General features: G+C 42.0%; 1 protein-coding gene across 1 annotated transcript in view; it reads right to left on the bottom strand.

Annotated features, from left to right (window-relative positions):
• LOC145404401 (tyrosine-protein kinase CSK-like) overlaps positions 1-16,215 on the bottom strand; it is a 402,657-nt gene extending 386,442 nt beyond the window's left edge. The window contains exon 1 of the mRNA XM_080275917.1: positions 15,834-16,215. The gene's annotated coding sequence lies outside the window, so the exon portion shown is untranslated. The remainder of the gene's footprint in view (positions 1-15,833) is intronic.
• Positions 16,216-16,467: the final 252 nt, after the last annotated feature.

The following is a 16,467-nucleotide window of genomic DNA, read 5'->3' on the forward strand; positions in this document are numbered from 1 at the left end:
TGCTACCACCGCACTACCCACCCATCCACATGATTTTTTTTTTTTTTTTACAAAGGATGAAGTGGGTAATGAAGTCTGTATTTAACTCCTCCAGCTCCAAAAGTTACTCCCACACAGACTGCAACTGTCTGAGAAAAAAAAAAAAAAAAAACTGCAACTGTCTGGGAAAAAAAAAAAAAAAAAAAAAAAGTTGTATAATCCCGGCAGCACATTCCAATACTGTCTACTGATATCATGCTACTTGGGTGGGGTGGGGTGCAACGTCCATATTAATCTTCTACTGTATTTCTTATTCGTCGGATTCTAAGCGACTTTGGAGATCTCGTTGCCCCTTCCCCTCTGTCTCTCTCTCTCTTAGCTAATCTGCTTATTAACATCAATATCCTCTTGTGGGCACTAAAACACAATAATTATATACCTGTAAATAATATAAAAAAGAACATCAAGGGACACCAGCCATATTCAATCTCAGAAAGGTATTATGAAGTCTACAATGTCACTTAAAATACGCCCCTATGGCTCCAGCTTCAGGGAGTGTATGACAACAGTATAGCCAGCCTATGTGCAGCTGAGTGTATGACAACAGTATAGCCAGCCTATGTGCAGCTGAGTGTATGACAACAGTATAGCCAGCCTATGTGCAGCTGAGTGTATGACAACAGTATAGCCAGCCTATGTGCAGCTGAGTGTATGACAACAGTATAGCCAGCCTATGTGCAGCTGAGTGTATGACAACAGTATAGCCAGCCTATGTGCAGCTGAGTGTATGACAACAGTATAGCCAGCCTATGTGCAGCTGAGTGTATGACAACAGTATAGCCAGCCTATGTGCAGCTGAGTGTATGACAACAGTATAGCCAGCCTATGTGCAGCTGAGTGTATGACAACAGTATAGCCAGCCTATGTGCAGCTGAGTGTATGACAACAGTATAGCCAGCCTATGTGCAGCTGAGTGTATGACAACAGTATAGCCAGCCTATGTGCAGCTGAGTGTATGACAACAGTATAGCCAGCCTATGTGCAGCTGAGTGTATGACAACAGTATAGCCAGCCTATGTGCAGCTGAGTGTATGACAACAGTATAGCCAGCCTATGTGCAGCTGAGTGTATGACAACAGTATAGCCAGCCTATGTGCAGCTGAGTGTATGACAACAGTATAGCCAGCCTATGTGCAGCTGAGTGTATGACAACAGTATAGCCAGCCTATGTGCAGCTGAGTGTATGACAACAGTATAGCCAGCCTATGTGCAGCTGAGTGTATGACAACAGTATAGCCAGCCTATGTGCAGCTGAGTGTATGACAACAGTATAGCCAGCCTATGTGCAGCTGAGTGTATGACAACAGTATAGCCAGCCTATGTGCAGCTGAGTGTATGACAACAGTATAGCCAGCCTATGTGCAGCTGAGTGTATGACAACAGTATAGCCAGCCTATGTGCAGCTGAGTGTATGACAACAGTATAGCCAGCCTATGTGCAGCTGAGTGTATGACAACAGTATAGCCAGCCTATGTGCAGCTGAGTGTATGACAACAGTATAGCCAGCCTATGTGCAGCTGAGTGTATGACAACAGTATAGCCAGCCTATGTGCAGCTGAGTGTATGACAACAGTATAGCCAGCCTATGTGCAGCTGAGTGTATGACAACAGTATAGCCAGCCTATGTGCAGCTGAGTGTATGACAACAGTATAGCCAGCCTATGTGCAGCTGAGTGTATGACAACAGTATAGCCAGCCTATGTGCAGCTGAGTGTATGACAACAGTATAGCCAGCCTATGTGCAGCTGAGTGTATGACAACAGTATAGCCAGCCTATGTGCAGCTGAGTGTATGACAACAGTATAGCCAGCCTATGTGCAGCTGAGTGTATGACAACAGTATAGCCAGCCTATGTGCAGCTGAGTGTATGACAACAGTATAGCCAGCCTATGTGCAGCTGAGTGTATGACAACAGTATAGCCAGCCTATGTGCAGCTGAGTGTATGACAACAGTATAGCCAGCCTATGTGCAGCTGAGTGTATGACAACAGTATAGCCAGCCTATGTGCAGCTGAGTGTATGACAACAGTATAGCCAGCCTATGTGCAGCTGAGTGTATGACAACAGTATAGCCAGCCTATGTGCAGCTGAGTGTATGACAACAGTATAGCCAGCCTATGTGCAGCTGAGTGTATGACAACAGTATAGCCAGCCTATGTGCAGCTGCCGTCAACAAAACTTCAACATGAGATTCAAACTGGAGGTTACGGTAGTTTAGTTAGATATAAATAGATCTGGACACGATTCTGATGTGATGTACCAATATTAAACCCTTAAATCCTGTGGTGCATTTTTCTGGTTAATTCTTGTTTCCAGTACCTCAAGACGACATCAGTCAGCTGTAGGGAGGGCGCTCTCGTACTGGAGGACTAATGAATACATCGAACCTCTCAAGTTCAAAGTGTTTCCTAGCCAGAATAAAATCCTTTGGAAACATTAAAAATATACGGTTAGTGGAAATACGTCAACGGCTTGCAATGGTTAACCACAGTAGTACTCTCACCCCCAGATGTAGAGGCGCGAGTCCAACAAACTTGCAGCAACTCTTTCTTGTAACACAGACAAGTTTTTGCAGGAATGACAAAGACGGCGTACAATCATCCCTCCCGTACGTACTTTCCGCAAAAATAAATGTTAGTTACGAAAGGAAAATTATATAACTTTTGTGTGTATGTGTGTGTGTGTGTGTGTGTGTGGGTGTAATAATAATAATAATAATAATAATAATATAATTTTCGGTTTATTTATGCATGGCAGCCAGTGGCTGAACATACACTATAGTCGCAGCGTACGACTCTCAGGTTGTCATTATCGTACCCTGGCAACCTACCATTCAAAAGTGAGTCCGATTTCGTATCATATTATACACGAATCATATTATTATGTACATATATATTAATCACGAACATTATTATACACGAACATATTATACACGAATCACATGCGTCTCATATTATACACGGAATCAAACGTACTTTTGAGTGGTAGGTTGCCAGGGCACGATAATAACAACCTCAGAGCCGCGCGCCGCGACTATAGTCCTTAATTTAGTTTCCTACACTAAGTGGGTCAACAGGCTGACCCTGGCTGCTCCTGAGGAGCGCCGACACACTACCATGCCTCACCGAGGCTGAAGTGAGGCATTGGCACAAGGGGACACGCCGCCCACTCTTTACCCCTCTGAGTTTCGAACCCCTGCGAGTGTTCCACCACAGTGGGCCTTGAGCTACACTTGACAACTGAGAGCTCAGCTCACCCACGCAAGTAGCGCGGTCTGCGCGGGGCTCGAACTCGGGCCACTTGGAATGGAAGCTGAATGCTCGATCAACCACGTCACCATGTGTGTGTGTGTGTGTGTGTGTGTGTGTGTGTGTGTGTGTGTGTGTGGAGAAGGGACAAGGAAAGGAGAGAGCAGAAACTTCCCATGTCTCCTGTCCTTTGTGCCAATCAAAATCTGGGCTACACGGTAAGAGTTTTATCATCGTATCAGCTTTGTTCATGCACTTTTCGTCTACCCTACTGGCTTTCCCACACCGGTACTGTTAACCCCTTCAGTGCAGCTACTGATCATCCCTGGCCCTTTTATTCAGCTCAAGGACCCTGTAGCTTAGCCCCGGATACCATCGCTCCTGATGGGGAAAAAATGGAACACTGGATGATGGATGGATGGAATTAGAGATGATTTAGGCCCGTACTGTAGGCGGCAAGAAATGCTTGGTAGCAACTCTTCCTTGGCGATTTATTCACTGTGCGTATCAAACTTCCACATCCTCTTCTACGTTATTTCTACCACTGTAATATCGACACAGTTGGCATCAATAACATACCGGTACTGTACAGGAGGGTGCTGAGGTATAATGTGCAGAATAACTCCCCAAGAAAAATGTGCTACGCGGTCTTCAAAACCACTAGCAATACGACCCTCAGAGTAACCTCCAACAGGCTAATCCCTTCAGTTTAAAGGAGTCTCCCGTGCACTACGATTTTCTCCCCTGCCTATTCATTCTTCCCGCTACCACACGATGTTCATTACCTTAGCAGGCTCGTAATGAGGGGACTGAGTTGACACCAGCCAACTTAGCTTTCTCGCACACCATCTTTACTAGGCAGCAGCAGCAGCGGCGGCGGCGGCGGCGGCGGCGGCGGCGGCAGCAGCAGCAGCAGCAGCAGTAGTAGTAGTAGTAGTAGTAGTAGTAGTAGTAGAATGAAGTAGAGTACAATACAGTAGAGTACATTATAATGGTAGTAGGAGGAGGAGGAGGAGAAGGAGTTAAGCAGCAGCAGCAGTGGCGGCGGCGGCGGCGGCGGCAGGAGCAGCAGCAGCAGTAATAGTAATAGTAGCAGTAGTAGTAGTATAGTAGTTGTAGCTGCAGCAGAAGTAGCACTTCATCCACAGAACAGCAAATACATCAAATGATGCAAGAGAAGATGTCAGTGCTAGAGGTTTCTGGACAACTGGCCAGAGGGCTTTCTTCGACATATTAATTTGATCCTTTGGCAGCATGTCATCGTGAACTGTCTCTCGAGGCTGCACACACAAGGAATGAACAAGAAAAAAACAGAACATATCAAGAAAGAATCCAACCGTTACGTGTGGACCACGGTCGATTCACTCCCCTTGTGTTCCCAGCATCAGGTGGGATGGGTCCAGAGGCGGTGAGATTCTACTTGAGACTGGCAGAGGGTCTTTATAAGAAGGGTCAACCTCAGAGTTCTGTTATGGCGTGGATGAGATGTCGACATTCTCCCTCGTGAGGTCAGCATTCAGGGGCACAAGATCATTAGCTCTCAGGCCTCTCTCTCTGGCGGGTATGGATTACGAAGCTACCGTGATCGAGTCGCATAGACCAGCTACTCCAACAGACTAATGTCTTCATTAATATTGTAACGTTACCGGTAATAAATAATGAAAGTAGTAATAATGGCTGGTAACCACAGCCGTTGGCGTACTTGGGGCCAACGGACGGTAATATGAGGGTTAGTATTAAACTTCACACTACAACTCCAAATCGTGAACTGTATTTAGAAGGACGGTACTGATCTTCACAATACTATTCCCACATGGATGGAGGGGATATAAAAAAAAAAAAAAAGCAGCAGCAGCAGCAGTCACCAGACGATATTCTACAGTACCTAATTTAATTTCAGGTACCGCTATACGATAATATTCAGTACCGGTGCACTAGGCTACTGATTTATTTTCCCTTTCACATTTACAATTCATTTACACACACACACACACACACACACACAGATTCTCTTGTACCGGGAATATTAGATGACTTATTTCCTGGGGAGAATTAGAACGTTCCCGACAAAGTGAAAGCAATGAATAATTTTACGGCGCACAGACATGTTATTTAAAAAGGACAGTGAAACGTACAGAATATTATAAGGGAATGAGAGAGGAGAGAGAGAGAGAGAGAGAGAGAGAGAGAGAGAGAGAGAGAGAGAGAGAGAGAGAGAGAGAATAATGGAGTGAATGAAAGTGAATGAATGCCCTCTCGTAATGTTCCGAAAAATCAGTGTAATATTTCAGGACGTACTGGGCAGACAGATGGCAGACATAGGGTACCGTATTCACCGGCATAACAGCTGAAAGGTAAAAGTTCACACAGAGTTAAGCAGAGCAGTTATTTTGCCACACACCCGCCTATCACCCTTGACCTAACACGACCAGATCTTAACTGATGAACATGCAGTATCTGTCATATTGGGGTCACCAAAGTGTCGTCTGTTACTAACGACCAGCAACTTTTTTTTTTTAGCGATATCTTATTTTTGTTCTTTCACTTTCTTTAATAAATTGTTGGAAAAATCACGACGTCAACATCCATTAGCAATGAAAATTTGAACAACCAAGTAATCCTCTTTGAACGGGGAAATACCGCTGACACACACCTTGGTAACCCTAACCAGCCATTCCATGAAAACCCATATGGGCCACAACCGGCTGAAGTACCTTAACCTTTAGACCACCAGGCGTCCATCTGGTTATACGATTAACACCTAACTTAGTAAGTGGTTCCTTGGTAAGCACTACAATAAAGGCAGCACTACATCAACTACGTGAGTGGTGGGTGCCCCTCTCCCCTACTTTAGGTTCTATGAAATGTTCATACTGATGGATATCTTCACTTTTGTAATTCAGCCCGATGCATAATGCTTACGTGCCAAAACCAGAAGTGTGCTCTATCTCGCCTCTGGCGTCTAAACGAGTCTAAATAAATAGTCAGGCAAATCGGTGCCTGGCTTTCATACTGTATGCAAGGCTCTCAAGTACCTCGCTGGCTGTGACAAATGACAAGTCAGTTCCACTGTTCCTCCATGACAACACAGAGACTGAGTCCAGTCTACGTCATTATGGCTGAGGTCGTCACTCAAGGTGGCGACATTAACCATATATAGCCTATGCAGGCCATACATACGGTACAAGATGGACACGTTAAGTGGTGACAAGCACCTTCGGAGATGGACTTTAAAAAGCTATTTTCCTAATCCACATAGGCTATCACTCTACTACCTGATCTATCCAACTTCTACAGTTCAGGAGCTAAAGAGTCCCATACTGAGAAACCTGCCAATATGGAACAGTGCGTGGCCACAGTTGCATCGCCCTTGATGATGTAATCCCAGCTTTACCAAGATTCCGTGCAGAAACTTTGATGTCTGATCAGTGATGTGAAACACTACACCGGCAATCGTTTTTACATGATAATCAATTTAACCACCTTGTCTTGTTCAGCACCAACAACATCAACATATAAGGATATGTAGCTGTGTACTGTCTATGCAATGGGCAAAGCCACCGACGCATGCCTTCCCTGTACCAAACCATAAGGCAATTCGATAACTTGATGAGTGGCCAGCTAATGACAACGGAGTGTGAAGTTCCATCTGTATAGGGCAAGGGAAAATGACAGCAGTAGCGGCAGCATCACCTTCACCCGGAAACATCAGCCCCCCTCCCCCACGCCATGCCAAGCCGTTCTGATTCATCATGAGGTACCGGCACGGCTTACTCCTCCCTAATGCATAATGCGTCCTGAGGAGGATTAGTCACTGCCTGACCCTTAACATCAGGCTGGGGAGCTACCGTACATAGGCAGTAAAGTGCGCTATTAACAGGGTGAGATATGACGCATAAGCCATGAAAACTGCTAAATGATTCCCAGTAGAATTCTTACAACGTACACTACACAAGAGTAACAAAAGATGACATACGTAAATAATGATAATGATAATAATAATAATAATAATAATAATAATAATAATAATAATACGACCAACTACTCTGTACATACATTCACAGACTCTAGCCAAACGACTAAAAGTAACGAAGGTTTTGTGTGTGTGTGTGTGTGTGTGTGTGTGTGTGTGTGTGTGTGTGTGTGTGTGTGTGTGTGTGTGTGTGTGTGTGTGTGTGTGTGTGTGTGTGTGTGTGTACACAGGCCATACGGTATATATACAGTATATATATATATATATATATATATATATATATATATATATATATATATATATATATATATATATAATTCATTCATTCATTCATCATCCAATTCTACGTTGCCCCTGAGGAGCGTTGGAGCCCGGGGCTAGGCAAGTTGGTCCCGACATTTAAGATGAGGGTGACCAGCCTCATTCATCTCTGAGTGGCATTAGGCTACGTGAGCAATAAACCCCAACCACCCCTTGGATATAAATCTAACTGGAGCGCCATAATTACCCATTAAACCACCAGGCGCCAAAATTTGGTTATATGGTTACCGCCCAGCGTAGTAAATGGATTCCTGGTGTAAAGGAAACCATTTGGCTTGTCACTCAGTGTAGAGTCACCCACAAGCAGAAGGAATAGGAAAGAATGAAGGAAAGACAGAAGAGGAAGTCTAAAGTCACACTCATAGGCAGAAGAACGAGGCAAGAATGAAGGAAAGACAGAAGAGGATGGAAGGAAAGGATGGAGAAGAGGAATGGGCAAACACCTAGGAGCGGCACTACATCAAGTGAGTGGACGGTGAGCGCCCCCACCTACTACCACACACACACACACACACACACACACGCAGATAGATAGATGGATAGATACAGACAGACAGATATAGATATATAGATATACACGAGTACTGCTGACTAAAAATTAATTGTCAGCATCGAAAAATTAAATATCAGTGCTACCTACATCGATATTCACTTTATAAGTAGGCTACGTTACAGGCAACTGACAAGGTGCTGGAGAAGGTGCCTTCAGGTGGTGGCGCAGATATACCAGGGCAGGAGAAGTGGTTATACAACAACTCTTAAATCCCTCCTTGTACCCCAAAGGAGGATGGTACACTGCGGCAAAATGGTAACTTAACCTGCAAACCACCGGGTTCATGTCCAGATGAGTCTGGGGTTACGGTACTACTATTACTACTACTACTACTACTAACTACTACTAACAAATATGGAAAGCAGCTATCCGATTCGCTGACCGCTGGATGAAACACCCTTTCTTAGTACAGTACCGTACGGTAGCCACGACTTAGTTAAGCACTGTGCGATGCGTGTTATATTGCTAAATAGTGTACCATACCGCAACACATTCACTATATACACTATAGTGTACCGTAACACATTCACTATATACAATATTTCAAACATGACCAATACGATATAGTGATATCTTTCCATCGATTTATTAACATACCGTAATGGAAAGACGCCAATATCCACCCAATTCCAAAGAAAGGAAGTTCTTCTGACCCCTCTGATTATAGAACAATAGCTATCACGTCTTCACTTGGTAAAGTATACTCGTATATTTGAAACAGTAATTAATAGGCACAGGGCTAAACACCTTGACTCCAACAACTTAGTGACAGACAATATGGTTTTCGCCACGAAAGATCCACCACTGATATACTCAATCTCCCGACTCATACCATCCATCAATCAACTGACCAACATGGAAAAACACATGCAGTAGTCCTCGATATTTCTAATGCTTTCAACAGTGTGGCACCATTCCCTGCTGTCCAAACTCCTTTGCTGTGGACTAACGTCTTTTGTCCCTCTGCTTTCCTCATATCTCAGCGACAGAAATATAAGAATAAAAGTAGATGATGTATATTCCAATTTCCACTCATTTAATGCCAACGTGCCACAAGGATCAGTTCTGGCGCCAACCCTATTCCTAGTTCATAATAATGATCTCTTGTCTGTCACTCACAATCCCATCCATTCATATGCAGATGGCTCAACACTTCACAGTTCATTCACACTCAAACACCCATTCACAAAAATTAACATCTCAGTGCAGCCATCTCCATAAATAAAGACTTAAGATCACTGAATGGGGACAAAATAACCTTGTCTCATTTAATGCTAGTCAAACCAAATATGTACAATTTACTAACAGACAGATATTGCCAGATTCGTATATTACCTTCAATGCTACTAATATTCCCATCTCCAAATGTACTGAACTTCTCGGTGTTTCACTTAACAATGCCCTCAGCTGGACCTCTCATATCAGATCACTTGCTAAAACAGCCTCAAAGACACTTGGATTATTGTACGGAGTCCGTAACTTCTTAATTGACGAGCAGTTAGCTATAATTTATGAGTCATGTGCGTTCTCAGCTTGAATATTGCTCACCCTTGTGGAATGGATGTGGAGAGGTTGCACTAAAACTACCAAGCAAAATTCAGAACAAAGCTGTTAGAATTACTAATAACCCTGCTATTAAAAATAAACTACCTACCTCCCCTATAAGTAAGAAGAAATGTTGCCTTCCTTGCATTATTTAGATACTTTTATGGTAAATGCTCCGACGAAGTTGGGACCATTGTGCCACGTCTCCATGCCCTCCCTCGTGTTACATGGGCATCTGGTAGCGCTCATGACTGGAATGTCACACAGCCATACTGCAGAACTTCTGCCTATCAGAATTCTATTATTCCCCGAACTGCATCTCTCTGGAACTCGCTTCTCCGGAGTTGTTTCCCCCAAAACTTCAACCTACAGTTGTTCAAGTCCAACTGTTACAGATTTTTTTTATGAATGGAAGATGCCAGTAATATGGTGTATGATTATTTCTTGTGGTCACCTGTTTTTCCTTCCTCTGTTCTGTTATTTAAAAAGAAATAATTATTGTGACGATTACTAGGGCACCTGGAAGCTCAGGGGGATGGTACTACCGGTACCGGCATGTATTTTTTAATGAAATGAGAGTAAGCCGATAATAACACCAGTTACCGTACCTGGTACTGTATAAATCTCAACTGATTTACGATAGCCTACTGTCAGATATAGTAATACCACCTTTACGATAGCCTACTGTCAGATATAGTAATACCACCTACCCGTACTGTACGGTATCGCAAGCTTAGAAATTCATGCGCATGACGTTTTGGCAAACACCTAATCTAAGCTGATTACCAGCTTACTTCTAGGGCATATCATCGTTAATAGTGCAACTGACAGTGACAACGCTTGGGCATAGGCCAAAGGCTGCCGGTTCAAGCAACAATTTACATTCCCTGCTGAAGGCTGAAACTATTCAGTAAAGAAGTGTGCAAATATGCAGGGTGGACTAGGTAGGAGTCGGAACTAAGAGGATGGAGTACATCCTGTGAAGACGGGAGTTGTGGGTGGAGTGGTGTTGGAGGCGGAGCGTTTAAATTGGAAATTCCTCAAAGATATTTTATGTGGAGGGTAAGGGAAGAAGTTACAGGAAGGACAGTACGGTAAAATGATGAGTGGGGCTAGTGGGGGCACGGCACGGGTAGTTTACATTACCGGTAGCTACAGTACACCCAGTGAGATGTGCTTTCTGAGCTGGGGTACCGCATGGATGTAGCGAGGGTCTAAATTAGCCCCTCCTCCCCCCCCCAAAAAAAAAAAAAAAAGGTCCTAAGTACTCCATTTACAGTTTACTCACGAATACCTACAACAAGTCCAGGTAACTGGTAATAAAGATGTCGTCTAGTAGCTAACTAGCAATGATACTTGCTAGAGCCTACCCATAGCTGTCAACTGCTTACCGGCATTGGTGCTGCACACACACTACACTGTCGTGTAATGCTACCCTTCGACAAAATGTTGCTCCATACGCACTACCGAAAGGGTCACGGTTAGCAACGAATTACACTACTGCAATAACACATCAATACCACACTGCGAGACATCCCTAATATTCGACTAAACGCCAGCAGCCTACATTTGAGAGATACTCCCACATACTGGAAGCCCTACAATTGCCAACACTTTCATGACTGCTAAATGGTTGTTTAACCCATTATACTGGACACCGGGTTTCAACTTGTGTTTTTCTACTTGCGGTTCCTACCAACCCAACGGAAATACTAGGACGTGCTATTCGATAGTGTGGAAATACTGACTGAAAGGGGAAGTGAAATGTTATGCACCGGCAGACTACACCCTGCAGCAAACAAATGGAGAAGAATATGTAACCAATTTAAATGAGGTCTTGTAAATATCTTATTAACAAATCACAATCACCTAAGACAATAATCCGCGAATGTCCTGAGAAACTCTGGCATCACTCTCGATTTGACCTACTGCTCGTTATTTCTTAACCAGGCATATTTCTAAAATTTATCTTAATTTATTCTCTTTTATACTCTTCCATTCATTCCATCTTTAGGCTGCCACTCACACTACGAAACGCTGATTGTAAGCATCTTTTGTCTGTTCAATAAAACTGGCGACGTACCGTATGGTAACCTGTCTATACGGCAAGTACACTTCTTGTTCTATGATTAGACCTATATCATCTACTTTCGTCTGTACCTTTACCAAAGAAGCTTTCCTTCTTATCCATTATCGCCAGTAATATTATAGTTCCATCATCTACGTCAGTGGTTCCCAACCTACTGGTGCCGTAATTACCCATCAGTGGGTAATTTGGATGTTTTAATGTGGGTAATGGAAGGTTGAGAGAGAGAAAGAAAAAAAAAACTCACCTACCGGTACCAGAAGTCCGACAAAACTACCTGTAACCTAGAGGAAACGTAGACCATGGAATATTGAATAGCGGTACCTCAGACCATATTTAGGTTGGCGTATGTCAGACTTCCTATAATGCGAGAAAACTTTGTGAACGGACTAACCATGTTTGAAACCAAAGTTGGCATGGCTGCCTGAGACGCCTGCAACAATGTGTTACTTGACTGCTGTACTCTCAGCAGATGAATAAACAATCATTTTCTCTAATGAGACAAGTGCTCTGTTTACCTTTTTGATAAGGCACGTGCATCTTTGATCAGATTATCCTCTGAAAAAGAAGAGCATATAAATGCAGAACAACCAATAGTGTTTAAAGAATACAATTACGGAAGGATGTGTGAAGTGCACCTCCCAAGTTGGTTTCCTTCATCCATTCACTCAAAAAAAAAAAAAAAAAAAAAAAAAAAATCTTGCCATCTTGCCGAAAGGATACCTGATTAGAAAAAAAAAAAAAAATATAAAGACTTGGATTCTAGCCACTATGCATGGATTCCACAACCTTCAAGCTTCCTTGCTGCAACAACACAGAAGATGCAATGCAGACCCTGAAAAAAAAAAAAAAAAAAATCGTTCTCATAACTGAGATTTGACTCAACGACGCTCAAAGAGGGGTTTCAAGAAATTATTTTTGGCATTTTTTTCCCGTTTTGCTGCCCGAATATCCTCGTCCCTCCAACAGTGCTTTGCTCCCTTTGCTACCATTCACCATTACCCGTACTTATCGCAGCAAGGTGACTTTTATCTGCTCTCAGTTGCCAAAGCAAAGCTGTGCAACAGACTGAGGGGTAATGGTCTTCCATGTGCTCTGCCAAACACAACACCGAATGGCTGTTTAATGGGACAATTACTATCAAAGGTTGTTCATGGTACCGGTACACAAGATTTTTCCCCCCCCCACAGTGGGCAAACGTTTTCAAGAACTTAAGCAATAAGATTATGGTATAAATTATATATATATATATATATAATTTATTTATATGTATTTCATATTTATATAAGGAAAACCGCACTCATTAAACTCTTAAACAAACCATGTGGGATATACAGTGGATATAAAACCTAAGATTATGTGAACAAAGATTTACCATCAAGCCATTTTTTATTAATTCAATAAACCACATCTAGCCTATTTATTATACAACTACTACAGTGTGTATGATGACGTGGGTACGGTAACACAAAGTTGCAGAAGTCGGTATACAAGTACTGATATGAAAAAGGCTGCGAACCGCTGATCTACGCCCTGCTCCCTCCCTGGGATGCCGCCGACTGCCACTGAGGAGTAGAAATTCGAGGTTTCACTGTCTTATAGATACCGGTATATATATATATATATATATATATATATATATATATATATATATATCCACTGTATGCCGTACGGTACATATTCTAGGGAAACTATTTTTACCGAGGGAACTAACATCAAATCAATCAATCAATCAATCATTTCCTGTGGCACCCCACGGGATGCATAGGGCCTCAATGAACTCTCTCCACCAATATTTGTCTCTTGCCATCTCCTTCAGGTCCCACCAACACTCCTCTCCTGCTTCTTTTTTCATTGTCCTTAACCAGGTTTCCCTCGGCCTACCTCTACCTCTTCTTCCTCTAGCAATCCACTCTGGCACATCCTGTATTAAACAACCTTCTTTTCTGTATATGTGCCCCAGCCACTTCCAGTGAGACAGTCTCACATATTCATTAACTGGTTCCACTCTCGTAATATCCCTTACTCTTTCATTTGTACCTCTGTCTTGCCACTTTACCCCAAGAATCCTTCTCAGTATTTTATTCTCAAATCCTAATACTTTCTGATCAGTTGCAATTGTACTGTACCATGACTCATGCCCGTAAATTAAAATTTACATAGTCCAACAAATTTCCTTACTTTTGTTCTTCACGTTAGACTGTGTTCAGACTCTTCCTGTTCACCTCAACAACTTCGTATATTCTAGTCGCTTCTAGGAAATCGAATGTCAACATTAAATCGAAAAATATTCAATCGCTCAACATCTGCATGTGTCTCACTGCCTGTGAACATTATTAACATTCTTCTGGTTACTGGTACCGTCTTGGTTTGATGTCTAATTGTAAAACTATCTCACTGTTTAAAAACATTTGTAGTATTTTGGGGCTACCGGTATCCTTTCGAATGATGGTTTATACCGGTATACTTAATCAGTATAGCCTACAATGACTTCTATTTCCCCCTTACCAATGCCGTTCTCACCTCTTATGTTCTAATAAATTTCACGCAAACCGCCTTCTTAAATTAAAGCATTTCTCTAAGCTTTACAAAAGGGCCGTATTCTAGTGACCTTAGAAGGCACCACAGCACCTCCTTCTGGGCTGTTTGCATGAGTCTTAGTTTCTTTTGCTGAACTTCTTCGGAATCAACAACTTGTGCAGGCTCTCACCCTCTTGTTGTTAAATTATTATTATTATTATTATTATTATTATTATTATGCCGGATCAGTTATTTTTCTTTTCACAACGGTTATTATTATTACTGTTATTATTATTATTATTATTATTATTATTACATGTCTTTCGTACCAGTTCTTTTGATCTTTTCATAGTGGTATAGGCTAACGAACACGAGAATAAGCATGTCACCGACCTATGTGGAAACATGCTAGTACGGAAGAGGTGCTAAGGAGCTTCCTAATCCCAAGAGAATGTCGTCCCTGGCTTCTGCCTAGCCCAAGTGATAATTAATACAATATTTACAATTACAACCGTACATACAAACTAATACACTAGGTCTATATACTTGTACTTGCATTTCACTGTTCACAGTCTATACAGTAGCCTACATGGCTTACTGGTAATAGTTACTGTATCAACCAGTGAAAACTTGTCATATGTAGTCACTTAATTTATAGCCAACATCATTAACGTTTACCACACTTTTAAACACCTGCAATACTTACGAGCACTTGCAAAGGGTGTCACTGTAAAAAAGAAAAAAAAAATACCAGCAATCTACAAGTTATACAAGTTACTTACAGTGTATACCTACACAATATGTTCTGAATGTCCTGGCAACCCTAGTGAAATATAGTATTTGAATGTTTGCTAAAGTATATTTTCCCAACACTGTACACCTACTTCGTATGGTACGGTATTAATGTCAGTTCTCCCTGGTACATCAGCAGTGGCCAAATTCGCGTTGGCCAGATGTATAACACGCAACGACTTCTATACCTAATTTTAGACTGGTGCTAATTAAACATATGCATCGTGAGACGCCTGCTTTCTACAGCATATGGTCACAATTAGGCCTACCCAAACGAGATTTTCAGTTTACGAAATGGGCACAATTTTCACATACACGGCTTTAACTGACTATTCAACTTATGTTTTTCACATCTCAATTGACAACTGACAGTAACCTAGTTGGTTACGGGTAATTAAAAGACATTAATATTTACAGTAATAAACACCGTGCGTCTGATAAAAAGTCCACGATGATTCTGAATTACAGCAATAACCAACTACTACTATAAAAACCACTACGTAAAATTTTCACTTATTCAACATTATCGAAAGCTGGTCTCCGTATTTCCTACTTCGATAATCACAAATCAGGCCTACAGTCTAAAGAATTTTGGATATATCTGCATAATTTAATCGAATATGACAGATCGCTTGAAGAGTTCTCAGTGCTATCATTTGTTTATGAAAAGAAACGTGGATCTAGCTCGTAAGGTCACAAGTCATTTTCTTAGCTGCTAAGGTAAGATTTACACATGCAAATCATTAAGATACTTACCTTGGTTGTACGCCGATTATTTACTGATAGCACCGCCACCTGGCGACAGCAATGCTATAGCGTTGGTATCTGACGTCTGGGATCTAAACAGTTCTAAAACTTGGAATATTACCACAGCTTTTCTCACTGAACCTCAAGATTGTCATAACTTTCTACGACTGCTTTGACGTATGTAGTAACTCGTCTACATACCAGATTGTGCCGGTATTTAGTCTAAAGACACTTGCCATACATTCTCTTCCCGTCAAGATGATTCTCAGGAAGGTGTTGATACAATAATTTGAGTCAATGCGAAGACAGCAAGGGATTTAGAGGCGAGTGGTAGAGTACACACACCCTCACCACTCTGCTGGATAAACACTGACTACACCACTGTCTCCCCACTGCCCCAACCACCACCATCACTACATACTTATATACTACCATTAAATTTTTTTGTAAAGTTGAAGTCCTCAATTTTGTATTATATTTGTTTTAATATTATTTGTATACACTTTTACTTCTTATATAGATTTTATAAGTCAACTTTTGCTTATAGTAAATGTTAGAGTCTCAGTTCACCCTAGAGGCATCTTCCGCCAATGATCAAACATTTCAAGTCTTTGCAAACTGTTTGATGGGGTTGCAAGATTGA

Source organism: Coenobita brevimanus, chromosome 63 (assembly GCF_032717465.1).
Source record: "Coenobita brevimanus isolate Jiangsu-jjx chromosome 63, ASM3271746v2, whole genome shotgun sequence".
Classification (NCBI taxonomy): domain Eukaryota; kingdom Metazoa; phylum Arthropoda; class Malacostraca; order Decapoda; family Coenobitidae; genus Coenobita; species Coenobita brevimanus.